Source organism: Mauremys mutica, chromosome 5 (assembly GCF_020497125.1).
Source record: "Mauremys mutica isolate MM-2020 ecotype Southern chromosome 5, ASM2049712v1, whole genome shotgun sequence".
Classification (NCBI taxonomy): domain Eukaryota; kingdom Metazoa; phylum Chordata; order Testudines; family Geoemydidae; genus Mauremys; species Mauremys mutica.
Genome location: NC_059076.1, coordinates 69700192 through 69717028, shown reverse-complemented (window position 1 = coordinate 69717028; position 16837 = coordinate 69700192). Strand labels below are relative to the sequence as shown.

The 16837-nt window shown below is 44.0% G+C and overlaps 1 protein-coding gene across 1 annotated transcript in view; it reads right to left on the bottom strand.

Annotated features, from left to right (window-relative positions):
- Nucleotides 1-15900, bottom strand: part of NPY5R (neuropeptide Y receptor Y5) — a 55563-nt gene extending 39663 nt beyond the window's left edge. Inside the window, exon 1 of the mRNA XM_045017399.1 lies at nucleotides 15805-15900. The gene's annotated coding sequence lies outside the window, so the exon portion shown is untranslated. The remainder of the gene's footprint in view (nucleotides 1-15804) is intronic.
- Nucleotides 15901-16837: the final 937 nt, after the last annotated feature.

Genomic DNA, 16837 nt, shown 5'->3' with positions numbered 1-16837 from the left:
TACATTATCATGCTATCTATAAAGCTCAGTACGTATCAGTCTAAGTGTCTCTGAATCATATTGGTTTTCTAATTACATGACCCAAACACATAACAGCTTGGTCATCTGGCTGTCCTTTAGTTTCAATGGCTGTCTCTAATCAGTCTGGAATCTGAATAATCTTCTTGTTCTGTATCCACCATCTGTAGAGTTTGCTTTGTTGGAAAAATTGGAAGGAATACAGTGGAAGGCAACAAAAATGATTAGGGGGCTGGAGCACATGACTTATGAGGAGAGGCTGAGGGAACTGGGATTGTTTAGTCTGCAGAAGAGAAGAATGAGGGGAGATTTGATAGCTGCTTTCAATTACTTGAAAGAGGGTTCCAAAGAGGATGGATCTAGACTGTTCTCAGTGGTACCAGATGACAGAATAAGGAGCAATGGTCTTAAGTTGCAGTGGGGGAGGTTTAGGTTGGATATTAGGAAAAACTTTTTCAGTAGGAGGGTGGTGAAGCACTGGAATGGGTTACTTAGGGAGGTGGTGGAATCTCCTTCCTTAGAGGTTTTTAAGGTCAGGCTTGAGAAAGCCCTGGCTGGGATAATTTAGTTGGGAATTGGTCCTGCTTTGAGTTGGACTAGATGACCTCCTGAGGTCCCTTCCAACCCTGATATTCTATGATTCTATGATTGTTCCTTCTGAGGAACAAACTGAATATGTCTACAATTTCTGTTGAATTCTCCACTGTCAGTCTCAATCATGTATGATCTGGGTGATGAATTCTTTTTATTTATGACAGCTGGAGGTCTCCAACCATTTTTCTTCATCCAATTTTACACAACACAGTCATTATGTTGAAGACCCAGCAGTTCTTTTATAAAGTGAGATCTGTTATAAATTGTTTGTAAGCTCTTTTTGCCTTTTTATCTGATTTGGCTACTCTCTGTCCGACCACCTTGCAGATAGATTCTTTTCCAAAGTCAGAATAGTAGTTGTCTTCCCATCAGGAATTGTGCCAAGCTATATCCAGGAACTGCTATCAATGTTGATCTGGAGCTCAGAAGAACAAGGAATGAATCATCCTGCTGTAGGATATTCTTGGCTGTCCGTAGTAGTTAGTTCCATGACTGCTTTAATGTACTAAACAGCTGAAAAATGTCCATATTTTGTGCATGTATTACATCTTGCACCTTTGTTTGTACACACATCTTTTGGGCTATGAATTTTTCCATATCTTGTGCTTTTAATCCGATAGGTTTTGTAGTTAGCCTGGGACTTGTTTCTCATAGTCTCAGGGGTGTTATGATAACTGCATTTAGCAGTTATGCTGTGTTTCTTTACTACTTTTAAGCTGGTATTTCAGGTTTTTCAAGTTGCTCCTAACTTTTGTTTTGCTGCTTCATTAGCTCATTGTGATCTGCACTAGCTGTTTTGTTATCTAGATAGGTGTGTGTTAAGTCTGTCTTTAATTGTAGTTGCTATGAGACGCTTTTGTCTATAAGCTCAATAACCAATCCATCTCTGATATTTTCATATTTTACAGTCCAAAAATTACAGTTTTCTGCCTGGTTCTTGAGTTATCTGATGAAAACATGCTCTTTCATAAGCTACATTTCTCTGAAAAGTTAGATAAAACCATAAAATACTGTTGCTGGAAGTTGAAAGTATCACTACTTTATTTCTTAGTTATGGAAGTAAACATGGAGGTTGGGCCACCTCATTTATTTAAATTAACACACTGGCATTTTCCTGAATATGTTATACCCCCAATATACCTGGGTTTATTTGACTGGAATGTGTAAATTGATAGATATCCTTGTGTATATTTAATCTGAATGCATAGTGCTCTTACTACATGTACTTGCAGTTTTTTAAATGAATGTGCTGTCATTCAAAGAGTTGCAGGTGCACATATTTGGAGTATCACACATTCCTTCTGATATAGTCTCTTGCATATTTTGATACATCAAATATATGCACCTCTGTATATGTGAACTATCAATTCTAACAAATACATACAGTGTTGATTGAAGGAATTATTCAGTGTGGAAAGAAGAAAGCATTTTTACTAAAATTTTTATGATTTTTCTTTCCTCTTTTTCATTTTCCTATTGGCTGGAATGGAGGAGCAAAGTTTACTTCTCACTGAGGAGAGAGGACATAGGAATTCAATTCATTTTTTAGAGGGGAATCTTTTGTGTCTTTTACGTCACAGTGATAAACAATTTATCTGCCAGCACTGGGGCCAACAACGCTATCCATATAGGTATTTATACCATGTCTATTACTATGTTAGCCAAACAAAACCCTGTTTTCTCACTGCCACAAAATGGTATATCACATCACTGTTATTGGAGCATTGTGTTTTGGGGAAGTCTTCCTGTTTCTTAATGATTAGGAAACGCTTTATTGTCTCTATCATCTCCCCAGTCCTTAGATATCTTTACTCTTTCTTGCAAGAAGTTAGAACCCTCTAATTTGAATGTTTTCACTTCCTTCAGCATATATTTCAGAACTATTGGGATGCAGACATCCCAATAGTTTTAATTCCCTGATTTATTTTTCATTTATTCTGAAGTTGTTTATTAATTTTTTCATTTAATACTTTTTATTCATAGGAAAATATGTTCAGTTTCCCAGCCATATACATCTCATTTGTCAACAAATTAATCTCATTATCTGTTAAAGCTCTTGCAGTCTCTCAGTCTTCTCACTTCTTATATATTTTTAGTTTTGTGGTGTTTGATTTTCAAGTCTTTTGCATTTCATTTTCAAATTACATCCTTGGGTGTCTTGATTATTTTCTGACATTTCTTTACTGTACACATTTCTTTACTTGACTCCATGGGTGCTCCAGGGCTGAAACACTCACGGGAAAACAATGATGGGTGCTGAGCACCCACCGGCAGACCCCATCAGCTTCTCACCCACTCTCCCAAGTGCCTCCTGCCTGCTCATGGGCCCCGCGGATCAGTGCCTCCCCCTCCCTCCCAGTGCCTCCCGCCCGCCGCGAACAGCTGAGAGGAAGGGGAGAGGAAGGAGGACATGGTGTGCTCAGGGGAGGGGGAGGAATTGGGTGGGAAGAGGTGAGGTGAGGTGGGGTGGGGGTGGAGTGGGGATGGGAAGAGGCAGGGTGGGGGTGAGGCCTGGGGCAGAGCCATGGGTTGAGCACCCCCTGGCACTTTGGAAAGTCAGCCTCTGTGATACACACTATTTTTATAGCAATGATCCTATTGACTTATAAGTCTCATGCACTCTCATTTTCTTTCACTGATCCCTGCATATCTCAGGTGTGCTACATTTTGCTTTCAAAGATATTTATTTTTTCACAGTATAACTCTGTTGGGATGCCTACCATTTGCTTTAAAGTACTTTCCAGTATTCCTTCTGTGTCTTTCTCCTGCAAATATCAGATTCCCCAGTGTGTGTGTTAAGCAATATATTTTTCTATAATTGCTTTCAAGACATGTTGTAATGAGCTGAATTGCATAGAAGAGGAAAGGGAAGTATTGGCTTTTCCCATTTAAAGGGAAGTAGAACAAAACTGCTTGTGATGGGGCAGAGAGGCTGACCACCACCAGAGAAAGTGTTAAGTACAACCTATGGGCCCAGCTAGCTCCACTCCCTCCCTACATTTGCAGCTTATGGAGGGGGAATTAGGGACGGGTTAGAGGAGAGAGCCTGAGTCAATTCAGGATTGACTGGCCAGGAAGGATGGAGTTCTGCCTCAAGGGAGCTTTGCTTGCAGAGTTGCAGAGAAATGAGCAGCCGCTGGGGAGGAGCATTTAGACCCCTAGGACAGGCAACACATAAGTAAAAGACTTTTGGGAACTGCACCTGAAGGAAAAGGCAGGGATGCTACACAAGAAGATGGTGGATGGCCCAGTATTGAGTTGGGTTTGTTTGAAATGATTTGGGGCTAAGCTGTTCCAAATTCCACAGAAAGGGATAGGACTGAAGAGATAATTAGCTGGTGGGCTGGAGCCCTATTCAAAGGACATCAGAGACAGAGACTTCTTCCCCCCAGGGAGACCCAGGGTCATGTAAGGGCACCAGGAAGGTCCACAAGCAGGCACTGTTCCATCCAAGCCAGTTCACTGCTGTTGCTTTTCTAAGAGATGAGAAAGTAGAAAAGTATGGGGCAGTGGGGAACTGCAGACAAACAGAACCAAATTCTGGCCATTGCTCTGGTTGCTTTTCACCACTCTAATTTAACTGGATTTCTGGGAATTCCCTCATCACCTACCAACTGGCTCTGGTGCAGGGGATTTTTCTGGAGTGCCTTTGTGTTCGGGCTATTCATAGTTCTTACAATGGCTTCTTGGGACTGTGGCAGCCAGGGGTAAATTAGGGAATCCCCCAGGCTGCTTTAATTTATTTAAAATCCAGGGGCTACAAAGGCAGCATGGGACCACTTTTGCTTCTATACCCTCTTCCTGAGCTACACTGAGCAGTGCTATGAACTGGGTCCTCAGTCTCTAGGAGCAGACCTGTACTGTAGCTGGTTGAGGAAAGAGTAGGTGCTGTGGAGAAAGTTGTGTCAACATGGAAGGCGAGCTTTGCTATGTGTCTGAGCAACAGAGCTGCTGAAGGAAATTCTGGCGGTGACATAGACATCTTGAATATTAACTGCAGTTTTCAGTGATACATTCCAGGTGATGTCAAAAAGAACTGTGACATGTATCCAACCCAAAGAGCCCTGAGCAAACCAGATGCAAGCCATGTGGGGGGTACTAAGGATGTGTGAGGCATTCTGAGAGTGGAGGTTCCTTCTCCTCTTTCACATTCCATCGCAGGTGCCTAAATATTATTGTTGCTGTACACCTGGTATAGTGACTTACACCAGTGTAAAGTGTGTGCAAAATATCACCAACTCAGAATGGTAACATTTCATATCCACACTGCATGTTGTAAATGGCTACACAAGGTGCAGAGAAACAGTGAATCAACCCATGTGAAGGCAGGTACATTAGAAATGACAAGGTTGCTGCTGAGATGAGAAAGATAAAAGTGGGGCATGTTTCATATATGACTGATGAAGAGGGTGTGAGAGGTAAATTTAGTGGATGGAGTACTAGGATGTGCAACCTAGATTCTCTAATGAAGACTTAATGGTTGTAAGGACAAGGGGGAGACAAGGATGAAGCAGCCATTGTGAGAGGTCACTCAAGTGGGACCATAAGTATTACTACCTACAATTACTTTGTAAATAGATGAAAGATAGAGATTTGGCGTGGAAGCTAAGGGTGAAACAACTGAGACAGTACAGTACCGATCTTTAATTTTGTGTACCTAACATACATATTTGGCTATACTTCTTTACTTACCATTCATTGTCTTCAAAACAAAAGAGGCTACAACTGTAATCCTGCATTCAGTTTTACTATGGCATGTGATAAATATTTAAAGGCATTAGCATCTATAAATATTTTTAAGATGTGGTGTATGAAAGATTTAGGAAAAGCTTTTGGAAAAGCCTTAAAGTAAGTTGTCTGACTAGAAATAACCACCGTTAAAGCCAGCACAGTTTATATTTGCAAGGATATTGTCTGATGAATGAATTTACAGAGGGACTTTTGCCATTAAATGTGGGAGTTCTTAATGCTAACAACTTAAGAAATAAAGGGGCATCAACAATAGAGGGATAGAACACTTGAGAATTTGCAGAAATCAGAGTTTATGGGGAGTTACTAACTCCAGTGACTTAAGCACTACAACCATGTTTACTGAGAATAAACAGAGTTGGTTTAAAAACAGCCAAGTGCTAGGGGCAATATATTCTTGAATGTAATTCTTAGTCATGGGAATATCTCCAAATGATTTTCTGTGTATCTGGAGAAGGAACGTAGTGTGTTTAGCTTGAGGAAAAACAAAGAGCAAGGCTGACTCCACCTTGTTTCTGACTGCTTCTCCTTCTTTCCAGTGAAGAGTATCTAGACACTTAGAGAAGCAATGGTAAACAAGGAGAGGCCAGCATTGACCATCTAGCTGTCCATGGAACACCAGTCCACAGACAGCAGATTGGATTTATGGTATCTCATATTAATGCCTATCCTTCCAGTTATTTTCAGTCATAATGGGGCAAATTTACAGTGGAATACTATTAAAATCAATGGACTTAAAGAAAGGAAGAATTTGGCTCAGTTAGGTCTCTCCCAATTTCTGGAATGTTGATCTTTTTTACTTCTAATCTTCCTTTGACATATTCATGGAATCATAGAATCATAGAATATTAGGGTTGGAAGAGACCTCAGGAGGTCATCTAGTTCAATCCCCTGCTCAAAGCAGGACCAACACCCACTAAATCATCCCAGCCAGGGCTTTGTAAAGCTGCCATCTAAGGATGGAGATTCCACCACTTCCCTAGGTAACCCATTCCAGTGGTTCATCACCCTCCTAGTGAAATAGTGTTTCCTAATATCCAACCTAAACCTCTTCCACTGCAACTTGAGGCCATTGCTTCTTGTTCTGTCATCTGCCACCACTGAAAACAGCCTAGCTCCATCCTCTTTGGAACCCCCCTTCAGGTAGTTGAAGGCTGCTATCAAATCCCTCCTCACTCTTCTCTTCTGCAGACTAAATAACCCCAGTTCCCTCAGACTCTCCTCGTAAGTCATGTGCCCCAGCCCCCTAATCATTTTCGTTGCCCTCTGCTGGACTCTCTCAATTTATCCACATCCCTTCTGTAGTGGGGGAACCAAAACTGGATGAAATACTCCAAGTGTGGCCTCACCAGTGCCAAATAGAGGGGAATAATCACTCCCCTCGATCTGCTGGCAATGCTCCTACTAATACAGCCCAATATGTCGTTGGCCTTCTTGGCAACAAGAGCACACTGCTGACTCATATCCAACTTCTCATCCACTGTAATCCCCAGGTCCTTTTCTGCAGAACTGCTGCTAAGCCACTCGGCCCCCAGCCTGTAGCGGAGCATGGGATCCTTCCATCCTAAGTGCAGGACTCTGCACTTAACCTTGTTGAACCTCATCAGATTTCTTTTGGCCCAATCCTCCAATTTGTCTAGGTCACTCTGGACTCTATCCTTACCCTCCAGCGTATCTACCTCTCCCCCCAGCTTAGTGAGATCTGCAAACTTGCTGAGGGTGCAATTCATCCCATCATCCAGATAATTAATAAAGATGTTGAACAAAACCGGCCCCAGGACCGACTCTTGGGGCACTCCGTTTGATACCAGCTGCCAACTAGACATCGAGCCATTGATCACTACCCACTGAACCCGACAATCTAGCCAGCTTTCTATCCACCTTATAGTCCATTCATCCAATCCATACTTTTTTAACTTGGTGGCAAGAATACTGTGGGAGACCGTATCAAAACTTTGCTAAAGTTAAGATATTGGCTTCTACTACAGTCTCCTTTGATTTCTTTGTTTTTAAATTGTCTGCATTCTCCAACGTTTACCTCTCTGTCATTAGCTACCCTTGAAATTAATATTTATCACATATATGTTGCTTTTCAATTTCAAAATGCTGTACAAACATGAACTAATGAAGACTGGAACAACAACGACTTTGAAGCAAGAGTGAGTATATAATCCAATTATATCATCTTGGGAAACATAGAAATGGAGAGATAAATGATATTTTTTTTAACTCTCCACTAATTCTAGACACCTCCTTTTAAGTGGCCAAATTGGGACAAATAGTGTCTGACTTTTAATGATGCTGAACACCTATAACTCATATGGAAGATAACTAGAATTGTAAGTACTCAGCACCTCTAAGAATCTAAGGCCTTGTCTACACTACAGGACTATTTCGAATCTACTTAATTCGAATTTGTGGATTCGACCTTATGAAGTCGAATTTGTGTATCCATACTAAATACACTAATTCGAACTTCTGAGTCCACATTCACGGGGCCGGCGTCGACTTTCGAAGCGGTGCACTGTGGGAAGCTATCCCACAGTTCCCGCAGTCTCCGCTGCCCATTTGAATTCTGGGATTTCCCCCCAATGCATGCTGGGGGAAAAAATGTGTCGAGGGTGGTTTTGGGTAACTGTCGTCATTGAACCGTCAATCACGCCCTCATTCCCTCCCTCCCTGAAAGCGCCTGCGGGCAATCTGTTCGTGCACTTTTCTGGTCAGTGACAGCGTGGACGCCACAGCACTGCAAGCATGGAGCCCGCTGCGATCCTCACCGTTTTCTCCTCCTCGCACTTTATCGTCCACCTCTTCCACATTCAGCTGCTGAGAAATTGGGCTACTTTTCAATGGTTCTGCAAGCACTGGGGGACCATAGGGGCCTTTTTACCAACATGAACGTCGTATGGCCGGGCAAGGTTCCTGATGCGTGTGTTCTCAGGAACTGTGGGCTGCTCAGACGCCTGCTGGAAGGTAGTTTCTTCCCGTACCACGAAATAACTGTTGTGGATGTGCATTTGCCTATAGTGATCCTCGGTGACCCAGCCTGCCCGCTAATGCACTTGCTCATGAAGCCCTATACAGGCGCCTGGGACAGCGACAAGGAACTCTTTAAATACCAGCGAGCAGCGTGACCTGTGACTGTTCAGTTTCTTTACAGAGAAGCTGAACCTGCCCCTGTTTCTTTACCCAGTTACTGTTGACTCTCCTCTTCGGTTAAATACCCCGTTCTCCCCGTTTCCTCCACTTCCAAGACACGTGTAAAAATAAAATACATGTCACACTGTTACTGAGGAGAGGTTTCTTTATTCATGACTTTTTGTTAAAGGGTCGAAACTTGAACGCAGACTGCGGTGGGTAGGGTGTGCGCTGATGTAAAGACCGCCTCTAAACTCAAGGAATGACAGGCTCCTGCTCCTACAGCGGTCCGCATTGCCGGACTGCTTGTTTCAACGGAGCCTGCCATCCCTCCTTTTTGGGATTCTGTGTGCAGGGGGCTATGTGGCCTTGTGGCGGAGGAGGACGGATACAGATTCCTCTGCTGCGTGACTCAGCGGTCCACAACAAGGACCGCTGTATAAGATCTGTACCTGCCCTCCCCCGCTAAAAAGTCACATCCCCACCGCCCACACAGAACCTGGAAACCACCTCCCATACCGACCACGGTGCCTGCTGACTGCACTGTGTGTGTTACCCGCTGCTGATCCGGCCCCCGTGTCTGTACCCTGCGAAAGGTGCCTGTCCTATGCAATTAGCAACGCACTTCCCCACGCACCACATTAAAACACAGTCTTCAGTGAGGAAACATGACGGAAACAGTACTTAACAGCAAAGTATTTTTATTACTTAAGTACACAGTTATGGGATGGGACTGGGATTGGGACTTGTTTGAGTCCGGAAGGGAAGGACTTATGCAAACGTAGGGTATGAGAGCTTTTGGTTACTTGAGCACTCTGCTGGGGTGCAGTGACAGTATTCACGGCCCAGGGCGGGCATCCTCCTGGTTATTTAGGGTGAGGGGGGTATGTGACTTTGTGGCGGGGGAGGGCGGTTGCAGAGATACTGCCGGGGGCTCTGTCCTGCAGCGGTCCTGCAGAACATACACAAGTCGCCGGAGCATGTCCGTTTGCTCCCTCAGTAGTACAAGCATTGCTTGACTCGCCTGCTTGTGTTCCTCACGCCACCTCTCCTCCCATTCGCTGTGTGAGCGCTGGTACAGAGAGACTTTCTCCCTCCACTGCCTCTGCTGGTCCGCCTCGGCTAGGTAGCAGCCCACACATTCATCGAAAATCGTGTCCCTTGTCTTTTTCTTTCGCCGCCTAATCTTCGCCAGCCTCTGCGAGGGGGATGCTGTGGAAGGTCTGGAGACAGTGGAAGCTGTGAGATGGGAAACAGTTAGTTAATTCCTTGCAATGATACTTTTTTGCGAACAATTAACTGAGTCTAGGCTGTCTCTGTGAATTTTTTGTTGAGACCCCTGTGCCTGCTGTTGCACAAATCATTTGCGCGGTGGATTCTGGGTAAATGTCGCCAGTCATTCCTTCCTCCGGGAAAGCAAGGGCAGACAATCATTTCGATCACGTTTTCCATGAAATGCCCTGGCACACGCCATAGCGTGGCAACAATGGACCCTATTTTGCCTTTTGTGTATGTCACCGTATGTGTACTGTATGCCGCTGACAGAGGCGGATCAGCAGCGCTACACAGCAGCATGCTTATGCTTTTGCATGACAGCAGCGATGGTTACCAGGCATACTGCACCGTCTACCATACCATGAACTGGTAAGAAGACGGTAATAAGATGGTCATGGTTACCTGTCCTTTTGCACTGCGCCATTTGGTGCTGTCATAAGTGCCCCTGGTCGATCAGCCAGGGGCGCAAAAGCAAAATTTGGGAATGACTCCCCGAGTCAATCCCTCCTTTTTGGGTATCTAAAAATAGAATCAGTCCTGCCTAGATTATGTGCAAGTGTACTAGAGAACCACTGTATCATACAACCAGAGACCACAGCTGCTCTCTGTCCAATCCTGCATAAATTTTGAGCAGAACGCTATTCACAGGGTGTGCTCCTGAAACAACCCCAGCTGTTCATTCCGTTCTTCCCCCAGCCTTCCTGGGTTCCAATACCATTGTCCCCCCACTTGTGTGATGAAGTAATATAGAATGCATGAATAAGACACAGGTAGTCGTTTGTGAGAAATGAGTGGAAGGAAGCCTCCAGCTGCAATGATAGTCCAGAGATGACATTAAGGGGTGTGGAGGAGGGAGCCACTCATCCCTCTGCTAGTCCAGGGGCAATTGAATCTTTTCTTTACAATGAAGGGTGGGGGCTGATGGATCTCAGCCCCCTGTTGCAATGATGAGGACGGTTACCAGCCATACTGCACCATCTACCATGAAAAATTAGCAACAGGCGGCCTTGACCGACCGGTCCCAAGCAAGTTGGTACGGTTGTCATGGTTACCAGCCCTTTTGCACTGCCCCATGTGCCAATAGGCTGATGATGAGGATGGATTTCCATCGTTTTGTACCATCAGCCATCCATAGCGTGGGGGGAGCAAGGATGTTGGTGTTGAGTGCTGCACCATCGCGTCTATCTGCAGCATTCAGTACAGATACGGTGACATGTAAAAGAGTCAACAGAGGATTGTTTTCCCTTTAACTTCTGGGGGTCGGGGGGGGTGCGTAAATTGCCGAGCTATGCCCCGACCCACCGCGGACACTGTGTTTGACCCTAGAAGCATTTGGAGAGGGGGAGGGATAGCTCAGTGGTTTGAGCATTGGCCTGCTAAACCCAGGGTTGTGAGTTCAATCCTTGAGGAGGCCACTTAGGGATCTGGGGCAAAAATTGGTCCTGCTAGTGAAGGCAGGGGGCTGGACTCGATGACCTTTCAAGGTCCCTTCCAGTTCTAGGAGATTGGTATATCTCCAATTAAAAAAAAAAAAAAAAAAAAAAAAAAAAAAGAGATCAGCCAAGAATGCAAATGATTTTCGGAGACAGCAGGAACTGTGGGATACCTTGCGTCCTCGTTCCCCCCTCCCTCCATGAGCGTCCATTTGATTCTTTGGCTTTCCGTTACGCTCGTCACGCAGCTGCATGCTGAGTCTGTGCTATGCCGTCTGTCCGTTTATTTATTAAAAATACTTTGGACCAGGCGTAACGTAACATTTCTTCCCCTACTTAGATGCAGGAGTCTCCGAGCGAGATCACCGTGAGGACAGGCACTGAAGGAGATAGAGAGCGCATGCTGCGTGAAATCTAGCACGAACCACGGACCTATGCAGCCGTGCTCTGGGAGGCAGTGCTCCCTGAATACCGCATGAAAGCCTCGCGCGGAAAAGTGTGCTATCACGGAGCACCCAATAAGGCAGCTCTCCCCAGGAACCTCCTGCTGATGCTTATCGATTAACGGCAGGAGAGCTTCGTGGCGTTCTCTCAGGAGGATTTCTGTTCTATCACCATATATACAGAGACCTCCTTTTCACACACTTCAGATTCCTGTTATATTAAGAATAAAAGTTAACATGGTTAAAGCACTTACCGACTGCTCCTACCCCTGATTCAGGATCCGGGTTCCTGGCCAGGGAGGGTTGTTGGGGGATCTCCGTGACGGTGATGAAGAGATCCTGGCTGTCAGGGAAACCAGCGTTGTAAGCGCTATCGCCTGCCTCGTCCTCCACAAACCCTTCCTCATCTTCCCCGTCCATGAACATCGTCGAGGAACTGTCCGTCGACACTGTCCCATCATCAGAGTCCATGGTCACTGGTGGGGCAGTGGTGGCAGGCTCCGTAGCGTCCGTTGGCCGCTTTGATTTTTTGGTAGCCTTGTCTGGGGTCCTTGATTTTCACGCGGCGCTGCGTTGCATGACGGCTATATCCTCTGTCTGTATCATGGCTTTGGAGACCTTCTCGTAGGTCTTTGCATTCCGTTCGTTGGAGCGCAGCTCCGAAAGCACAGACTCCTCGCCCCACACACCGATCAGATCGAAGAGTTCCCGGTCAGTCTATGCCGGGTCCCTCTTTCTATTCAGAGATTACATGAACTCCTCTGCTGGAGAGCTGTGCATTGCTGCCGGTGCTGCGGAGCTCGCCCCGATGTGCAACCAGAACGTCAGATTCAAACCGCCCAGACAGGAAAATGAATTCAAATTTTCGCGGGTCATTTCCTGTGTGGCTGGGCAGAGAATCCAAGCTCGGGCTGCTGTCCAGAGCGTCAACAGAGTGGTGCAGTGTGGGATAGCTCCCGGAGCTACTAAGTTCGATTTCCATCCACACCTAGCCTAATTCGAACTAGCCATGTCGAATTTAGCGTTACTCCACCTGCCAGGGTGGAGTACCAAATTCGAACTAAAGAGCCCTCTAGTTCGAATTAAATGGCTTCCTGGTGTGGACGGTTGAGCGGTTAGTTCGAATTAACGCTGCTAAATTCGAATTAAAGTCCTAGTGTAGACCAGGCCTAAGGCACCCAGTATTAGTGGAAGGTTTTGATGACATATACCTAGATTACTTGTCTAGAATACTTGAATAAGTGATAGATCTAGAATAGTATTCAGGAGTTCCTGGTTTCCTGTCCTATGTTTAATCCACGCACTGTTACTTTAATCATTTACTAGTAGACCATCAAAATATGACAACAGAGAGGCAGTGGGGTGAAGAGGGCACTCTTCCCTTACATGACATGTGCTAACTTGATCTTATTGAAAGAATGGTTTCCTTAAGATCACATTATTTAAATAGGCAACATACACTTGGAACATTATTTAAGTTATTTTGAAGATAAGTCTTCTTCATGGAGCTACAGTGCCATAGTCAATGGATGTAATTTTATATCCAACTGAAGTAAACATGATTACCAAGGCCTTGTCAACCAGAAGCACTGGATTAGTGTCTCCAAGCAGATCTGTTTCAGTTATAGTTGCTAGTTAACTTATCACAGTATTTATAAAAGAGTTTTGTTTTTATTTGTTTCTACACCAGAGTATATATTTAAAATACATTTTATTTACAAGGTAGCACCCTAGTAACACTGGCACGCTACAATTGTGTGTTATCTAAAGCAAACAAGTAGACTAGCCATAAACCATAGAGGCCAAACAACAGAACATGATTGATGCTGTTAGCTTGTGATACCATGTACCTGAAATGTCTTATGAGATCAAAACCACAATCTTATTTTGTATTTTATAGTGGGAAGATATGAAACTCCCTCCCACTGGTAACACCTAGCACATCTAAGGATCCAATTTCCTAGAATCAAAGGTTAAACACTTTTGGAAAAGCAAAACAGAAGCATACATGAATTTTTAAAAAGTTGTTGCTGCTACGACTGCAGCATGACATTAGATTTATGTAACTGTTGTACTTCTGCGTGCCGCACCTTCCCACAAGGGTGAAATCCTAGCTCTGTTGAATTCAATGGGGCACAGCATTTCCTGGTGGAGAATCCAGAGCAATACAATCCTGGGACAGATTTCTCACTCTCTAGAGCCTTCTAACTTCATTTGTTGAGCTTAAATTCCTTTTCCAAATCAGCGTCCGCTTGTAAGCTCAGAATGACTCACTCACTTCAGGGCATACCTGCACAATTCCTATGCCCTTTCATGAGTACAGTCACAGTACCAATCATTTATACAATCAAAACAGAGACATTCCAATTAAAGGAACAAAACACAGTATGTGGAGATATGGATAAGCAACATTATAATTTGTGTGACTGAGGCTGACCAAAGCTGGCTTTTCCATTATAGAAGCAGCCGAGAGTTCCATTCCTCTTAGCTTGTTAGGACTGAGACTCACAGAGCAGGTGTCCATGGACACAAAACAGACTGATCAGGCCTTATATCTTACATGTCCACCACATTGATATTAATTCACTTGTGTGATCTAATGAAGTCCAGGAACAGTGGTCACTATTTTTAAAAAAATCAATATTACCTATAGCTATCATCTTTTAGTATTTACTTAAAACAAGGAGACACCAGATGCCACTGTGTGGTCCATCTTGGGTAAATGTTGACTTTTTAGGACCTGATATAAAGCCAACCAAAGTTAAAGGGATTTTTCCCATTGACTTCTATGGACTTTGGTTCAGGCCCTTTGGGCTTGATCCTGCTGCCACATATATCTCAGGTTGCTATTGAGCATGAGGAGCCCTGTCGGAGTGTACTGAGCAATAACATCTTGGTTTAGTGGCAGTATCCTGTAAAACTTTCAGGGATTTTGAGACTGTTCCTGGCCCTCCCATGACTTGTCAACTTGATCTGATAAATAGGGTTAATGTGTTGAAGATAGGAGAAAATGACTAATTTCAAGGGACATTGTAATACTTACCACCTTATATAATATCACAGTTGTTGCCCTAATTTCTCTCACACAAAAACACCCCTTCTACTGACCTTTGAATGGTGACCATGGTATCTGTAATTTTTCACATACTACTCCATGAGGCAAAAGCTGTCTGCATCTGATTTTGAGGGAGATTGATCAGAATGATAACTTTTGTTACAGATATATGGCTGCTGAAGACTGGTTAGAGATATCATTTTTCAAGTCTACAAACCCTGAGTAGCCAAGTATCCTATTTTCATTTGAATTGTCCAAATAGCTTAGAGCCATAAGCTCCCCTTCACTGTGTGAACCATGGAAATTGGAGCAGGAGGGCCATGAGGAGTATAGTGACTACACAGAATGTTCCCTTCCACATTGTAGCTATTACAATCTCCTCCCTTCAGGGGGAAGACCAGATAAAAATGGCAGAACCAGAAGAAAGACAGAGCTAGGAGTTAGGGAACATGCCTTTCAACATAGCAGTGTCCCTTTTCAACCCAGGCAGCTAGTCAAAGTTTGGGGCCCTGTAAGTATTCCAGTTGGGAATAAAAATTTGTGATAGGTATTTCTCTGATGCAGTTTCATTTGCAAAGAATGTACGAGGTCCTGGGTCTCTCAAATCAGAAAGAATCAAATAGCAGGAAATAGCCTTTTTTGCACATGGTACCAAGAACACTCTTTTCACCCTGCACTCCTGACCCAAACACGTCAAGCACGTGTTTTCAACTGCTCCTTCACCCTGTCTCTCCCACTCACACTGTTCTCAGTTTGTGTGTGTTCTTCCCCTCCTTCCCAAAACCTACCTGCTCACAATGCCAAGTTGAACCCTCTGCTCACCTGGTGCTAATTTTTGGGAGGACTCTATTAGGCCTTGTTTTAGGTATTACCCCTGACTGGCTCTTCACAACTGACTTAATTGGGGGATTCATTCACTCATCAGTTTAAAAAGGTTTTAACTCAATTCAGAACAAGGTTTGACCCAGCTTAACACATCCCTCTACTGTGACCCACCTCAGCTCTGTCCATCATCCTGAGGAGGCCTGAAATGGTAACACCCAATAACCCATCTCAAACAGAAAGAAAGAAATAATTTAACAAGTTATTTAACACTTACATATGTCTGTCTGTCAGGATAGTTTCATAATATCAACATAAGAATTTTATTGCCATCCAAATCTTTGGGGCTTTTCTCTTCCTTGATTTCTTTTCACTGTGCTCCTGAGGCATGGCTATGGTATCTGTGGGAATTGCTGTCTGTGACAGTTTCTAACCATTCTGTTTAAGTAGGGGACTTATAACTGTCACATTTTTCTCAGCCTCAGTGTCTGTAGTAACATTCTCAGATTCAGGAGGAGTCCTGCTGAAAGCCTGTCCCCTGATACTGCCTTAGATAAATCCTTATGGATAACTTTTGGTTTTACCCCTGGGACCCAATTTATCCTGTACACCACTTTGATTATTTAACTCATTAGTGTATAGGGTCCCTCCCAAAGCTTATCCAGCTTAGGGCTCCTACCCTTCTTTGTCCTAGGATTGTGGAACCAGGCCAACTCCCCTCTTAAAAGTTTCCCTATATGACTTTACATCATGTAGCCTTTTCATTTTATCAGCGGCTGTCCTCAAATTTTCCTTAGTAAAGATATGAATTTTTTGAGTTGTGGATTTTAGGGTTTCTATGTAATCCAAATGGTTTATATCCCTTTATTCTTCTTCAGGAACACCATACCATGTTTATTGGGGTCCTAGCTCATGCCCAAACATGAGACGAGTTGGGGTATACTTTGTACTCTCAATGACTGCTGTTCTATAAGCCATCAAAAGGAATTGGACATGCCGGTCCCAGGCCCTTTGGTGCTGTACTACAAAGATAACCAGATGAACCTTCAAAGTCCAGAATTTCATCAGATTGTGGGTATGCTGGGAAGTGTGAGTTTTGTGGATCCCTAGAATCTCGCAAACCTGTTGAAATGCTTTGGATTCAAAGATTCTCTCTTGATCTATGTATAACTCACCCAGGATCCCAAATCTGATGAATAATTCATTCACTTGGAGCATCTTGATTTCTTATTAGATATGCTTCAAGCCATTTTGTGAAGTACTCCAAAGCTATCAGCAAGTATTGATTATTCCCAGTCTCTGTCTCAGGT